This window comes from Chiloscyllium punctatum, chromosome 22 (assembly GCF_047496795.1).
Source record: "Chiloscyllium punctatum isolate Juve2018m chromosome 22, sChiPun1.3, whole genome shotgun sequence".
In the NCBI taxonomy this organism is placed as follows: Eukaryota; Metazoa; Chordata; class Chondrichthyes; order Orectolobiformes; family Hemiscylliidae; genus Chiloscyllium; species Chiloscyllium punctatum.
In genome coordinates this window covers 7,748,426-7,765,040 of record NC_092760.1, presented here as the reverse complement: position 1 = coordinate 7,765,040, position 16,615 = coordinate 7,748,426, and the positions used below count along the sequence as shown (strand labels likewise).

The window sequence follows — 16,615 nt, the reverse complement described above, 5'->3', positions numbered from 1 at the left end:
TGGCCGTTTCAGGGACCATTGAAGAGTTGATCACATGTCTGTGTGTCTGGAGTCACTTTTAGGCCGGACCAGGAAAGCACGGGGATTCACTTCCTGAAAGTACGTTGGGGAAGGAGATCAAAGTTTACAATCAACATTGGATGCAAGGTCACTGTTACAATCACCAGATTCGAGATCTTGATATTTTATTAATTGTTTTTAACTTGCACCAGCTGCCAGAGCATTATTCTGTATTTGATTAGTAATCCAGTGACATTTCCACAACAGCACCATCTCCACATAGGAACCTATCGGAAACCACAATGAGCAGGCTATTTCTGGACTGCTTGACAGCTCTGTGAAAAAGAACTCCCACCAACTTGACTATCGTGAAGGGACTGAGGGGGTGTTAAATGGTCAGAATGTAATTATTCACCTATTAGGGGACGGACATAGTTGAGTAATTTTCGACTTTGCCAGGGAGTTGTCAGAGTTGGAGCTGGAATGAAACAGCTTCCCCAGGGACACGGCTTGTTGTGCAGCATAAGTCTTCAGACCTATTGCAGGAATGGGTTCAGGGTCCTTTGTCTTTTTCGTATCTACTGTGTTCAGCGGTTTCTTCATGTCACATGCAACGAATCGAATTGATTGAACACTGCCATCTGTGATTCTGTGGATATCATGGCGAGGATGAGGTGGATCATCCATTCAATACCTCTGGCTGAGGATGGTGCAGATACTACATCCTTGTCTTTTTCACTGATGTGCAGGGCTGTTCCATTATTTAGGATGGGGATATTTCTGGAGTCCTCTCCTCCAGTAAGTTTTTTAATAGTACAATGACATTTATGTCTGGATGTGGCAGGACTGCAGAGCTTAGATCTGATCTGTTGGTCTTGGGATAATTTTGTCCTCTCTATCAGATGTTAGTTCTGCTGTTCGGAATGAAACCACTCAAGCGCCATAGCTGTAATGGTTTGTCATCAGCTTTAGGCACACATGGTTCTGACCGTGGCATGTTCACCCACACTCGTCACTGAACCATTGATGGTAATGGTAGACTGATGGAATATACTGGGGAAAATGATACAGATTATGTTTGAATACAATCCTGCTTCTGTTGCTGCTGTTGTCTACAGCATCACATGAAAGCCCAGTTTGAGCTGCAATATCTGCAATTCAATTCTACTGACTGTCCCCAAGGTCACATCGAGACCCATTCACCATTCAGCCGTGTACTCAGTGACCTCACCTGGTTTCTGATGCAGTAATATTTCCATTTTCATATTCTCATTCTGCTGAGGGTTCTCCTTGGTGTCATGCTTCCAATTTGTTACATTACTCAAACCCTTTAACATATTCATCTGAATCTTTTCCTTGCTCGTCGTGCCATCTTCTGCGTTTGAATTGAATGTGTTTCCCTCTGGTTTTCTCCCTGAGGTCTGTGGAGTCAGTGATGCCAGCCTTATGCAGTTTCTGAACGAATGAATGTGTGCACTTCAGTTCCCAGTGTAGGGCGCTCCGTGTTGGACAGGTCGTTTGAGCAGCTTTCAAACACGTCATTGGAACTTGTTCAAAAACAGAAATTGCTAAAGAAATAAAGCAGCTCTGGCGGCATCTTTTGTAGTGATGTAGAGTTAATCTTTCGAGTCCAGTGGCCCTCTACAAAGTCCGCAGTTCCTTCAGCAATTTTTGTAGTTATTTTGTATTTATTTCCAGTATTCATAGTTATTTGTTTCATTGAAAATTTGTGTTGTGCCTATTCATTTCTGAAGAACCTCAGCAGGTCTGGCAGCATCTGCAGAGACAGAGAAACAGAGTTAGCGTAACAAGTCCAATGCGACTTGTTCTGAACTGAAAAGGGTTGGCTTTTTAATCCCTTGCCGGAGATGGGGGATGGGTGACTTGGAAAAGTGGGCGTGGCAAAAGATAAACAGGATATTAGCAGTGGTGAACGAGAAGATGATGCAAAATGGGTTTAAATTAAGGTGTGAATGGGGGAAAGGGGTTCTCTCTCGTTGAGTGTAAGATGAAGAAGACACAACCATAGGGAGAACAGGAGAGAGAATGTTGACAATGTGGTATTATATAGATCTAGATCTATACGTTTTCACAGTATACATCATCACTGCCTTCACACTATGGAATTCAGATGCTTGACCTCTTATTACCAGAGTAAAAGTTTCATGCTGCCTTAGTTTTGTAACATAGAGCAAAGCTAACAGTATGAAGTTTGGGCTGTTTTTACACCTGTCATTTTTAATATTCTTTCAAATTTGCAGTGCTCAGCTTTAAACGTTTGATCTTGAAGTTAGTATCAGATGGAGTGTACGAGTTTGAAGGGTGGCATTCTAGAAGTTTATAATATCATGGGAGGCATGGATAGAGTGAATAGCGAAGGTCTTTTCTGCAGGATCGGGGAGTTCAAACACAGATGCATAGCTTTAAGGTGGAAGGGGGGAAACTTGAAAGGGACAAAGGGACAACTTTTTTTACACAGAGTGTGATGTATGTATGGAATGAACTGCCAGAAGAACAGTGGGAGATGCAAGTACAGCCACAATATTTCAAAGACATTTGGACCAACATATGAATGGGAAACGTTTAGAGGCATATGGGCCAAGTGCAAGCAGATGGGATTAATTTAATTTAGAAAACCTTGTCAGCATGGACAAGTTGGACCAAAGGGTCTGTTTGTGCACGATATGGCTGGATGGATGTAGAAATTGAGGAAAATGTACGAAAAGATATGATGTAATAAATTGGTAAGAAATATTAAAGCAAGCATCATGAGCTTTTCTGTCAACATAAAAAAGCTTGAAGATGTGTGTGTGAGCTGAGGCAGAAGTGAAGTGAGGAAAGTACATTGAGGCCATTAGGAGGGTGTGACTGGAGGACTGGCCACAGGGAACAGGCAGGTAATTTACACTAGTATTTTAAATCACTCATCATGAGGAAAGTAGTGTAAGCATGTCAATGGTATAAACAAAATGGTAACAGGAGGGAAGTTATTGAACTGTCTCTAACAAAAGGTACAAGGTATTTACCTAACTGATAAGAATAAGGGTAGGCAGGTCAGCAATAATTCATAGTTAATTTTAAAAGAAGTGGTCACAGAGTGACTAGTGGCACTGTGTGAAATATTCCATAACTCTTTGGATTACAGGAGTGTTCCAGTGAAACTGGAGAACCTCCAATGTGGCGCCTGTCTTCAAAAAAGGAATGAGACAGAACGCAGGAACAATTTAGCCTAACCATTATTGCTGGGAATCTGCTAGAGCCTGTTATTTAGGAAGGAATTGCAGGGCACTTAGAAAAGCTTAATGCAGAGTTAGCATGGTTTTGTGATGGGGAAACTATTTTTTGCTCTGTAAAATCATACAAATTCTTTTTTTGTCGATCCCTGAGAATGTCAAGATTAGTTTCATGCTGGAAAAGCACTGCATTCAAGGAGCAGGAAAATCAATGTTTCGGGCAGGAGCCGTTCATCAAGAATCCCTGAGAAAGTGACAAGCAGATTTGATAAAGGGAACTGGTCAACATGAGGCTTTCCAGAAAGTTTTCATAAGATATCACAAAATAAACGTTCTGACACAAGACAGAGGCTTGTAGTATGATGAATAATATATTAGCATGGGATAATGGTTGCTTAACACATAGAAATCGGAGAGTCAGGATTAATGGATCTTTATGATAAAGACGTATCTACTGGATTACCACAAATATCAGGCCGATGGCATCAGTTATGTACAATCTATACTGATAACCTGACCGCGGGAGCTGAGTGCAATATCCATTGGAGTTAGTGGATCACTTTGAGAACCAAAATGCAGGCTGCTATTTAATGAAGAGGACTCCCATAAAGGAGTAGTACAAAGGGATTGGAGTGTTCCTGAGTATGAAACGTAACGTCAGCATGCTGATGCAGCAAGTAACTGGGTTGGTTCATGAGGCAGCTTCCTGGGATGGAAGGGTTGAGTTATTGAATACATTTAAAATGGTGAGATTAATCATTGTGGTTGAAGTGAATGAGGGTGATATTACTGAAATGTACAAGATACAAAGGGGGCTTGACAAAGTAAATGCTGAGAAGGTGTTTCCCCTGAGTCTCGAACTCGAGGTGGTAGATACTGAATAAGGAACATTGATTTCAATCTGAGGTGAAAAATGAAGTATTCTCTCAGAAGGTAGTGAATGTCTGGAATTCCCTCACCCAGAGGATTGTGGAGGGATGCAGGAAATTGGTAGGAAAGTGGAGTTGAGCCCGGACGTAGAGCTACCATGTTCCTATTGAATGAGAGTTCAGACTTGAGGGGCCGAATAGCCGTCTCATGTTCCTACTTCTTAGTTTTTTATTTATGCTTATGGAAAGTAATTGGTTATTTTCCTGGAAGTCGTGTTGTACAATGTTGCATTCGGGAGAGGAGAAAATTTGCGTGAGTTAACCCTGGATGGGATATGGGAACTGCATTCAAAGCAATTCCAGAGCAGAAGTTACAGAGTGGAGAAGCATGGCAAAAAAAGGATTGCGGCTGGGGGCCACTTCCTGACCAACCCTGGAATTTCCAAGTGCATTTCCGAAACTACACCTAACCATCGGCGTGGCTTCGATCTGCCTGTTTGTAGCAGGTCCGAAGGGCTGAATGGAACATCAGAACAGAGCTGAGGGACACGAGTGGGCCAAACGGCCCTTTGACACAACTCCACCAGTAAATATGGTCGTGGCTCATCTCACTGTCGTCCCAGCTGCACTTTTCTCTCAATGCACCATTATCCCTGATTCACCTGTCTATGGAAAATCAGACAAAGCCAGCCACGATATAATATAATGATTCAGCCATCCCAAACTTCTGGGGAAGGGAATTTCACTTGAGTGAAATCCGACTTTGTGAATTTTTCCTCACTCTGGTTCTGACTGAGGTTGGAGGATGCCACTGTTTCCTTTTCTAGTCCTACTCCTTCACTGCTAACAACAAATTTTAAATGTAACCGGGTTGGTGATATGGCCGATGATAAAGGTCTCAGACGGGGTAGGGTTCAGTGATAGGAACAAGTCAGGCAAATTTCTTTCATCAGCCGCAGGTAACTAATAGCGCTAACGGAGCACCGTGATAGATTTGTGGTTAGCACTGCTGCCTCATATCAGCAAGGAGCTGACCTCAATTCTAACCTCATCCGACACTCTATGTGGAGTTTGAACATTCTTCCCGTGTCTGTATGGGTTTCTTCCCAGTTCTCCAGTTTCCTCCCACAGTTCAAAGATGTGCAGCTTAGTTTGATTGACCATGCTAAATTAACCAGAGTGACCAGGGATGTGAAGGTTAAGTGGGTTAGTCATGGGAAATGCAGGGTTACATGGATAGGGTAGGGGGACAGGTCTTGTGGGATACTGTTCGGCGGGTTGGTATGGACTCGATGGGTCGAATGTCCTGCTTCCACACTGTAGGGGTTCAATGACAACAGCATCAAGTTTGGGCTCTACAAACTCTCAGTCAGTATATAACTGGTTCACTCGCCTCAAGGCTTTGTATATTTCAATGCGATCAGCTCTCACTCCAAGGGTAACCTGTTAAAGTCCCCATAATATCAGCCCTTCATGCATGGAATGAATTAAGTGAAACACCTCTGAATTGTTTCCAATGTTACTATATCCTTTCCCAGATAAGAATGCAAAAATAAACTAATCTCACACACCGATGAGTCTGTTTAGTTTTGTTTTCTCAGGGTGTAGTGAGTCTTTGGAACACTCTTCCCTGCAGACCATTCGAGGCAGAGATATTGAATATTTTTGAGGCAAGGTTCATGAATCATAGATGAGTCAAGGATTATCGAGGAGTGGGCAGCAATGTGCAGTGTTGAGGAAAATGTAGACAGTGGTACTGAATGACACGGCTCCAGAATATCCGGGAATTAAACGAAATGATAACGTCGATAAAGTTTTAAAGAGGAAACAAGATGGCAGCGATCTGAAAGGTCTGCTTTGCTGATCTCTGCATCACAATAATGCTCTACCCCACCCCACCACAGTCATTTACTTACAATTGAACACTAAAAGAGCTACAGAATCCTTACTGATGCCATTTTGTCAAGTGGAAATGACAAAACATGGGAAAGGATCGAGTAAGTCCCAATACGCATGTCTGTGGCCGCACCTGTAACACCCTCTGCTCGTTCAATGGACCACGTTACCCACCAGGACTTGACCCAGTTCACCAAGTTACGGGAAATGACTGAAACCATGATTGACGAAAAATTCAGCGGGAGGATAGAACCACTCTCAGCAGTGCTCCAAAAACATGAACAGCAACTTGAAAGCCTTGAAAACAGAACGGATGAGGTCGAGAGCCAAACTGCAGGGGCAGAGACTGTGATCGATTCATGTAAGGAGCGGATCTTCACCCCTGAAAAATAGGTCCGTACCTTAACTAAACAAGGTGACGACCTCGAGAGCAGGATGAAGAATGTTCATATCATCCGTCTGCTGGACCGGACATAAGGTGATCAGCCGGTGAGCTTTTTTGCGAGAACTGGCTGCAGAGATTCATTCACTTCTAAGCTGAAGAGGGATGGGTGAAGAGTGAGACAGTTCATCGGGTTACGGTGCGCAGGTCAGGCTCAGACCAACGCCCTCACCCTGTCCTTGTGCTATTACATTGTTGCAAGGACAAACAAAGACTTAGGGAAGCCTCCAGAACACAGGGAAGAGACCCGAAGAGGGCTCCAGGATTATGTTCTTCCAGGTGTTTTCAGCGGCAATGATTCAGAAAATAAAATCTTTTGATGATATCAAGAGAAGATTAAGGGAACTTAAGATTCAGTATTCCTTAATGAACTCAGCGGTGCTCCGTATGCACTAGTGGATCTTTCAATAGATCCACTAACTCTCCAGAGGTTGTGAAAACTTTGTGGACACTTTAAAGTAGGCTGGATGCGTTAATGGAAAGCGATAACCTTGTTTCTCTTTTTAAAAAGAAAGTTTGATGACAGTTTCTGGTATTAAGCAGTGTTAAATTATAGACGGGGCTGGATAGAGTACATACTTTTACCTCCCTCATTAGTGTTAATGCTCGTTTTTCTCTTGCTTAGTTTGTGTGTCGGGTTCGGCTCAAGCTGGATGGTGATCGTGATGACTGAATACCTACCTAAGGGCAGTTCAGTCTCGATGTTTGTGATTAATTGCCCTGGATGCAGTATTGATAATGGGGGAGAAGATAGAGATTTGTGACGTGCAAATGCCCCCAGTCGACGGGGGGTAAATGCCCTTCCTGAGTGCCATTGGCACTTTGTATCTTTTTTTGCATTTGTATGTATTTAGTTTTGGAACGTTTTGAGAGCTTATTAGTTGTAGTAGCTTTAGGTTGTATGTTTTTTTAGGCTCTATGATTCTGTTTTCATTGATGCTCAGCGATTTGTAATTCGAGTTCTTCCTCACTGGATTTCAAATATTGTTTCAGTGTGTAATGGCTAATGAAGTGCTTAAACGGTGTATCTGGAACATTAAGGGGAGCCATTCGCCAGTTAAGAAAAAGGAGAGGGTGGATATTGTCGTATTGCATAGATGCACTTTGATGACAAGGAACATTTGACATTACAGCAAGGTGGGTTTGATCGGGTTTATTTCTCATCTTTTAACACTAGGAATAAGAGAGAAACAACACTGGTGAGGAAGAATCTTTCATTAAAATTAGTAGATTGTATTAGACACCCACGGGAGGATCATAACCCTCAAAGATATATGGGGAACAAAGCAGTAGTTTGAATGTTTATTGCCCCCTGTTCACTGCCGGAAATTCCTGATAGATGCATTTTCCAAATTAAGTAATCTTTCTTCACAGCACAACATTGTAGGAGGAGATTTCAATTGTCTTTTGCACCCACGGTGGACAGTATGCCCAAAGGCCCCCAGTAGCATCTTTCCAATCTAAGCAATTAGTGGATTTTTGTGTGGAACTGGGGCTGGTGGATGTTTGGAGGCAGATCCACCTCAGAAATAGGGATTTTACTTTCTTCTTTAACCCACAGAAATGCCACACTAGTGTTGATCTCTTCCTCACCTTGCAGCAATCTTCAATTCAGTGGTGTTCTGTACAATTGTGAATATTACCATTTCTGACCATGCAACAGTATACTTATTGATTAAGATTAAGGGCAATATAGCAGGTTCAAGACACTGGCGAGTGGTTCCCTTTATTCTTAAGGATAGTAAGTTCATTGAGTATTTCTGTAATGAATTCAGATCTTTCTTAGCCATTAATTCAGATTCAACCAGTAACCCATCCATTCTATGGAAAATTGCTAAGGCTTATGCCAAAGGAATAATTATTCTTTAAGATGCGGGAAGCTGGAGCAGGAATGCTTGCTCCAGGCACGGTTGAAGGCAGCCGAGAGGGCATACTGTGATAGACCCTCGGTGGCGAGACTGCAGAGGATCACAACGCTTCGGTCTGCAGTGAATTCTATGCTCACACAGACAGTTAAGAAGGTATTTACTTTTGCAAAACAAAGGCTTTTTGAGCATGGTGATACGTCTGGTAAGTATTTAGCCTATCTTGCGAGGGAAAAGAGAGCCCCAAAGCCACTACCTCAATTAGGGAAGGTACTGGGACACTTACCTGCGATCCCATAAATATACAAACAGCATTTTGGAGATTTTACTCCGAATTATATCAGACTGAGCATTATGTGGATAAATGGATTAAGATGTAATCTTTCTTCAAGAACTTGAATCTTCCAGGGGTAACTCCCAAATAAGTGTCTTGCCTTAACGCACCATTGTCAGTGCAGAAGGGCGTAAAGCAGCTTCCAGGCGGAAAGGCGCCTAGTCCTGACGGATATCCAAGTGAATTTTATGAAGAATTTATAAACCAATTGTCAGGGCCGTGCTTACCATTTTAGTCACTCTCACAGTCACGACTGCCTCCCACTATCCTTAAGAGAGGCTCGTATCTCTCTTATTCTTAAGAAAAGAAAGACACCAAAAGATTGTGCTTCTCGTAGGCCCATCTCACTTCTAAATATTGATTTCAAAATTTTGTCTGAGTCCCTCACATTGAGGATGGAAACTATTTATCCTTCCATTGTCAAAGTGCCACACAGGCTTATAAAAGGCTGTAGATATTCCAACAATGTTAGGAGATTGCTCAATATGATCCAAGCGTATCAACAGCAAATTATACCGGTATTAATGATCTCTTTAAATGCAGAGAAGTAATTTGCTTGGGTTGAGTGACCGTATCTCTTCTATATATTAGAATGGTTTGGTACAGGCAAAGTTTTTATCAAGTGGGTAAGGATCCTTGAAAGTGATCCTCTAAGTGTGATCCTGTAAAATTAATATTTCTAAAGGAAGTCGACAAGGTTAACCCCTTTCGCCAGTGTTGTTTAAGTTGGTGATTGAGCCACTGGCGAAGGCCATCTGCAGGGACCCCAACATATCTGCCCTAGAAGTGAGATAGAAGTCACGTAAGTTTACATTGTTTACAGATGATGGTCTTAAATTTTTGTTAAATCCCACAGTTTTGGTACCTTACCACATGCGATGCATCAGCTCGTTTGGTGCCTTTTCCGGCTTTACCATTGATTTTATAAAGTCGGAGGCCATGTTTATGGGCGAACTCAGGGAAATAACTAATGCTGTGGGAGAATCCTGATTTCATTTTCAATGGTCCCAAGGGATAATGGGCATGTTTCCTATTTATGTATATTAGAACATAGAACATAGAACATAAAACATACAGCACTGAACAGGCCCTTCAGCCCACGATGTTGTGCCGACCACTGATCCTCATTTATGCACCCTCAAATGTCTGTGACAGTATGCATGTCCAGTAGTCTCTTAAATGTCCCCAATGACCTTGCTTCCACAACTGCTGCTGGCAATGCCTTCCATGCTCTCACAACTCTCTGTGTAAAGAATCCGCCCCTGACATACCCTCTATACCTTCCTCCAATCAGCTTAAAACTATGACCCCTCGTGTTAGTAATTTTTGCCCTGAGAAATGGTCTCTGGCTAACGACTCTATCGATGCTTCTCATTATCTTGTATACCTCAATTAGGTCCCCTCTTCTCGACCTTTTCTCTAATGAAAAAAGTCCGAGCTCAGTCAACCTCTCCTCATAAGATAAGCCCTCCAGTCCAGGCAGCATCCTGGTAAACCTCCTCTGAACCCTCTCCAAAGCATCCACATCGACCAGAATTGGACGCAGTATTCAATTGCAGTCTAACCAAAGTTTTAGAGAGATGCAGCAAGATCTCACGACTCTTAAACTCAATACCCCTGTTAAAGAAAGCCAAAACACCATATGCTCTCTTAACAACGCTATCCACTTGGGTGGACATTCTAAGGGATCTATGTACCTGCACACCAAGATCCCTCTGTTCCTCCACACTGCCAAGAATCATATCCATAATCCTGTACTCAGCTTTATAATTCGACCTTCCAAAATGCATCACTTCTCATTTATCCAGGTTGAACTCCATCTGCAACCTCTCAGCCCATCTCTGCATCCTGTCAATGTCCCGCTGCAGCCTACAACAGCCCTCTATAATGTCAACGACACCTCCAACCTTTGTGTCGTCTGGAAACTTGCTGTCCCATCCTTCAATCCCCTCATCCAAGTCATTATTAAAAATTACAAACAGTCGAGGCCGAAGGACAGAGTCCTGTGAAACACCACTCTCCACAGACTTCCAGGCAGAATATTTTCCTTCTACTACCACTCGCTGTCTTCTGTTGGCCAGCCAATTCTGTATCCAGACAGCTAAGTTCCCCTGTATCCCATTCCTCCTGACCTTCTGAATGAGCCTACCATGGGGAACCTTATCAAACACCTTGCTGAAATCCATATACACCACATCCACAGCTCGACCCTCATCAACTTTTCTAGTCACATCCTCAAAGAATTCGATAAGGTTTGTGAGGCATGACCTGCCCATTACAAAGTCTTGTTGACTGCATTTAATCAAGCCATGCTCTTCCAGATGGCCATAAATCCTATCCCTCAGAATCCTTTCTAACACCTTGCAGACGACAGACGTGCGACTTACTGGTCGGGGATTTCCCTATTTCCTTTCTTGAAGGGAGGAATTACATTTTTCCTCTCTCCCGTCCTCAGGTACGACTCCAGTGGAGAGCGAGGATGCAAAGATCTTCACAAGTGACGAAGCAATTGCATTTCTCGTTTCCCAAAGCAGCCGAGGACAAATCTGGGCCGGGCTTGGCGACTTGTCAACCTTAATGTTTGACAAAATGTTCAGTAAATCAGCTTCCTCTATCTCTATCCTTTTCAGGATGCACACCTGCGCTTCAAAGGTTTCATTCACTACAAAGTTCATTTCTTTCGTAAAGACAGAAGCACAAAAACTCATTTAGGGCTTCCCCTACCTCCTCAGACTCCACACATAAATTCCCTATGCTATCCTTGATCAGCCGTACTCTCTCTTTGACCATTCTCTTATTCCTCACATAAGTGTAAAATACCTTTATGTTCTCCCTAATCCGTTCTGCCAAGCCTTTTTCGTGCCCCCTCCAGGCTCTCCTCAGACCATTTTTGATCTCCTTCCTCGCCTGCCTGTAATCCTCTCGAGCTGAGCTTGACCCTAGCTTCCTCCACCTTATGTAAGCTACCTTTTTCCTTTGGACGAGAAATCCACCGTTCTCGTCATCCAAGCTTCCTTTATCTTATCACTTGTTGACTGACTTAGTGGGACATGTTTATTCATCAGTTTCAGCAACTGCTCCTTAAACAGTCTCCAGTTGTCTATAGTGCCTGCACCATGGTACAATTGCTCCCAATCCATGCTTCCTAACTCATGTCTAATTGCATCATGATTTCCTCTTTCCCAATTAAATATCCTCCCATTTTGCCTAATCCTCTCCTTCTCTCTAGCTATGTCGAATGTGAGGCAGTTGTGGTCACTATCACCAAAATGCTCTCCCACCACAAGATCTGATACCTGCCGCGGCTTGTTTCCGAGCACCAAGTCTAGAATGGTCTCTCCCCTCGTCGGCCTGTCAACGGACTGAGTTAGGAAACCCTCCTGAATACACCTTACAAAAACAGCTCCATTCAAATCTTCTGCTCGAAGGAGGTTACAATCAATATTGGGAAAGTTAAAGAAATCCCATTACAACAACCCTACTACATTCACACTTTTCCAAAATCTGCCGACCTATGCTTTCTTCCATCTCCCTGCTGCTATTGGGGGGCTTGTAGAAAACCCCTAACGAGGTGACTGCTCCCTTGCTGTTCCTAATTTCCACCCATACTGACTCGGTAGGCAGATATTCCTCGACAATGGAAGCTTCTGTAGCTGTGATACCCTCTCTGATTAGTAGTGCTACACCCCCTCCTCTTTCCCCCCCTCCCTATTCTTTTTTAAATGCTCTAAACCCTGGAACATCCAGCAACCATTCCTGCCCCTGAGAAACCCATGTCTCTGTTATGACCACAACATCATAGCACCAGGTACTGATCCATGCTCTAAGTTCATCACTTTTATTCCTGATACTCATTGCGTTAAAGCAAACAAACTTTAACTGATCCCTTGGTCACTTCCCAGGAAAATCCTTCCCTCTAGCTGGTCTACCTCTTGCTATTACCTAATCTGCATCAACTCTCACCTCTGGTAGACAGCTCAGGTTCCCACCCCCCCTGCCATACTAGTTTAAACCCTCTCGAATTACTTGAGCAAACCTTCCACTCAGGACATTGGTCCCCTTCCAGTTCAGATGCAACCGTCCTTCTTGTACAGGTCCCAACTTCCCCTGAAGGCATCCCAATTATCTACATATCTGAAGCCCTCTCTCCTACACCAGCTGCACAGCTACGTGATAAGCTGCACCCGCTCCCTGCTCCTTGCCTCGCTATCTCGTGGCACCGGTAGTAAACTAGAGAACACTACTTTATTCGTCCTGCTTTGCAGCTTCCATCCTAACTCCCTGAAATCACTTTTTATATCCTCGATCCTTTTTCTGGATATATTATTAGTGCCAATATGTAACACGATTTCTGGCTGTACGCCCTCCCCTTTTAGAACCTTCGACACCCGATCGGAGACGTCCCAGACCCTAGCACCAGGGAGGCAACATACCTTCCGGGAATCCCGATCCTGACCACAAAATCTCCTGTTGATTCCCCTAACTATCGAGTCCCCTACCACGAGTACTTTTCTATCCTGCCCCTTCCCTTCTTTGCCACAGTATCAGGATCAGTGCCAGAGAACTGACTGCTATGGCTTTCCTCTGGTAGGTCATCCCCCCCAAGGAGTATCCAAAATGGTATACTTATTGCTGAGGGGAATGTCCACAGGGGATCTCTGAACTGTCTGTCTGTTCCCTTTCCCTCCCCCTAACTGTAACCCATCCATCGTTGTCCTGAGCCTTAGGAGTGACCAACTCCCGGTAACTCCTCTTAATTACCCCCTCAGCCTCCCGAATGATCCGTAGTTCATCCAGTTCCAGCTCCAATTCACTAACACGGTTTTCAAAGAGCTGGAGTCGGGTGCACTTCCGCAGATGTTGCCAGCGGAGACGTGTTCCGTGTCTCCCACCTGCCACATTCTGCAGGAGGAGCAAGCATCTGCCCCAGCATCCATACCCGACTTATCTGAAGACCCACTCAGTACTAAAGTAGAAAGTTTAATTCAAGTTGCTATAAAATTAATAACAAATTTATATTCAATAGAGGAACTTTAGAATGAGTGTTACCTTATTAACTAGGTTAGAGGAGGAGGGCGGGTGGGAGACACTACAGTTGTAGAGTCTCGGGTTTAACCACCTTGCTGATATATGTGGTCACTGCTTTCCTTCCCGGCTGCCCCTCTGGTCCTTGTCACTTCCTCCGCTGCTCCCGCTCCTTCTGTGAAAGAGAAAACACCGCTGTCCGCTACCGGTAAGTAATTTTTAAAAACATTTATTAACATGAATTCCCTCCCTTGTTTGCTATTCCCTGTGTGAATGCTTTTTTTGATGTTTCCCATACAAACATTTAGGCGACTAAATGGATGATGTAGCTCTTTGATTTGTCACCATAAGCAACCCCTTATCAACTTAACCAAATTACAACGACCCCGCAATTTGTGGGGAGTAGATCTCCCGGATATTAAAAGCTATCAATTAAGCTCTTCGTCACCTGATGTTAGTGAGGCCTCAGCGTCAATATGGTTAGATATTGAAGCCTCTCAGGCAAAGTGCTCTCTTATTAGATTACTATTCATAGACAAAATGAGGACAGTTACGAAGTATTGTCATTTCACAATAAGTATCAATTATTTTAAAGTAGGGAGGGCAATGTGTCCGAGCGAGTACAATATAGCCAAACCTCATTTCTTACCCTTAAACGTGGTGTACCATGTTTCTGACGGGGATTCCGGATTCCATGTTTAAACTGTGGGCAACTCGTGGGTGTATCTTGCTTTTATGATTTATCTGAGGGAGAAACAAGGATGTCCTTTGATCAAATAAGTCGTAACTATAGACTACCACGTAGAGATCTCTTCTGTTTTCTTTTTATAAGATCAGAGATGTTATTCAAAAAAGAACCACGCTTTTAATAGGCCGCACAGATCCGCTACAGAGAAGAGGGTGCTTAGTACTAAGAACACACTCTCTATCAGTACCCTTTATCATTTGTTGGAGTGTGGCCCCTCAGACGAGACGTTGTGCCTTTCTGAGGTCTGCAAAGAGAGTTGTGGTTTGAGATCTCTTCACACAAATGGGAGGATGTTTGTGAAAATGCAAGAAGTATTTCGATCTGTAAGAAGACTCTTGCCATGTAGTTGAAGATTCTTCATAGAGTCTATCTGGCCCTAGATCCTCTCTCAAAATTCAAGATGGGAGTATGTCTTAAGTACAGAATGACTATGGACACTCTTACTCATTGCTTGTTGAACTTCCACCGGCGCTATCGGAGCGGTGTGTTCTCTGGGATGGAGAGGATCTTGGGGAACGAATTGGAGATGGATCAGATTTCCCTTTTCCTGGTTCTTCCCAGTCTACCTTACTCAGATGTGCAGAGGAAAAAACACTTTAATACCCTCACTCTCTGGGTTCAGAAAAAAAAAGTCCTGTTGTGTTGGGTGTCTGAAAACGCCCTGGGTCTATTGGGTTGTCGTAACCTCGTCATGGAGCATAGCCCTTTGGGCTTTTTAAAAGGTATGTTACACCAGAAAATAGAGGATTTTTATAAGACATGGCAGCCCTTTTTGAATTACCAAGGTACAGGCTGTCTTCCACTCTAATAAGGACTTGTATATAGCTATGACGAACTTGACTAATGAATCTACTGTCCAGAGAGGAAGAATTATGAGCAAATGAACGTGTATTAGTTAATGCTCTTGAAGTTTGAGACCTATAGTTTTGTTACACTGAGTTCGACTATTCGTTTTTTAATTTTTTTTTGTTTTTCTTCGGTCCGTTGATTTACCTTGTTTTTCTTTATGTACATGCACATGGGTGTAATTGTGTTCAATTTGCATTGTTTTTTGAGTTGGGTACTTATTGGTTCATTGAAGCATTAAAAAGATTTTCTCTGAATAAAAAATATTTTTGAAAAAATTAACATGTTAACATGGATAGATTAGAGTCCCAAAAAACCACTTTCTCATTAGTGAGACCACAAATATGGTTTATCTTAAGGGTCATCACACCTCGGGTGACAGGACGATGTTGAGAGAGCGTCCCCTTCATAGCAACCTCTGTCTGTGTGGGGAATTGAACATGCACTGTTGGCTTTCCTCTGTATCACAAGCCAGCCATCCAGCAAACAGATTGCGAGACTGTGTAACTGCTATAGACAGAAATAGCCAAAGTCAAAGTAAAATATAAACTTTGATAAGAAGGAGAAAAGGTACAATTCAGATAACGGTCAAGCTAATAGCTGAGGAAAAAAAAATCTTCACTGGAAATTGTATTTTATAGCGAGACAGTTGTTTGGATGCTATCTTTGTATGAATAAGTTGACCAAGTGAAATAACCAGAATTACTCGTTGTGATTAGATGTCGATAACTATAAAATATAAGTACATTTTTGATTGTTCTGTGTGAAGCATGCTAACCATTGTCTGAAAGTAAAAAGCTGATGGAATATATTTTTTGGAGGGTTGGTCCCCATGGGAAATGCCTCCCGAACACATTCTTGAAGAAACCGAAGGCAGGAAGTGGGTGAGTGTTGTCTGGTCAGTAACAGGTACCAGAGGCTGAAAATGATGGAAAGTTCCTGCAACGTGAAGCTCAGGAGACATTCAGATCACCCTCGATCTTATTAAATGGTACAGCATATTTGAAGGGCTGAATGGACTCATGATGGATTTTAGTTGCATGTGATTTAAAAAGAAACACTCTGTTCCTTCACCTAATGTTTTACACACTGGGGCACTACCATTTTCCTGAAACTGGGAATTATTTGGAATATTATTTGGGATATTCCATAATCAGCATTCTCCAGAGCATTCTACAATCTGTGGGGATATTACAAAGGCAAGAGACACAGAGAGAGAGGGGTGGCTGGTGCATGCAGGAGTGAGAGTGGTGGAGCATGAGCCTTGTTCGGGTGTCGGTGCTGGAACAGACATACGTTTAGCATGAGGGACCAGAGAGCATACAATGACCTTATCCTCGCAGAGTGGGGAATGTTA

General features: G+C 43.0%; 1 long non-coding RNA gene across 1 annotated transcript; it reads right to left on the bottom strand.

Annotated features, from left to right (window-relative positions):
- Positions 1–1,734: 1,734 nt before the first annotated feature.
- Positions 1,735–14,373, bottom strand: LOC140493347 (uncharacterized). The gene is made up of 3 exons (XR_011963646.1): positions 14,314–14,373; positions 13,689–13,839; positions 1,735–1,777 (listed from the first exon to the last, which is right to left on the bottom strand). It is a non-coding gene; the product is annotated as an uncharacterized lncRNA (long non-coding RNA).
- Positions 14,374–16,615: the final 2,242 nt, after the last annotated feature.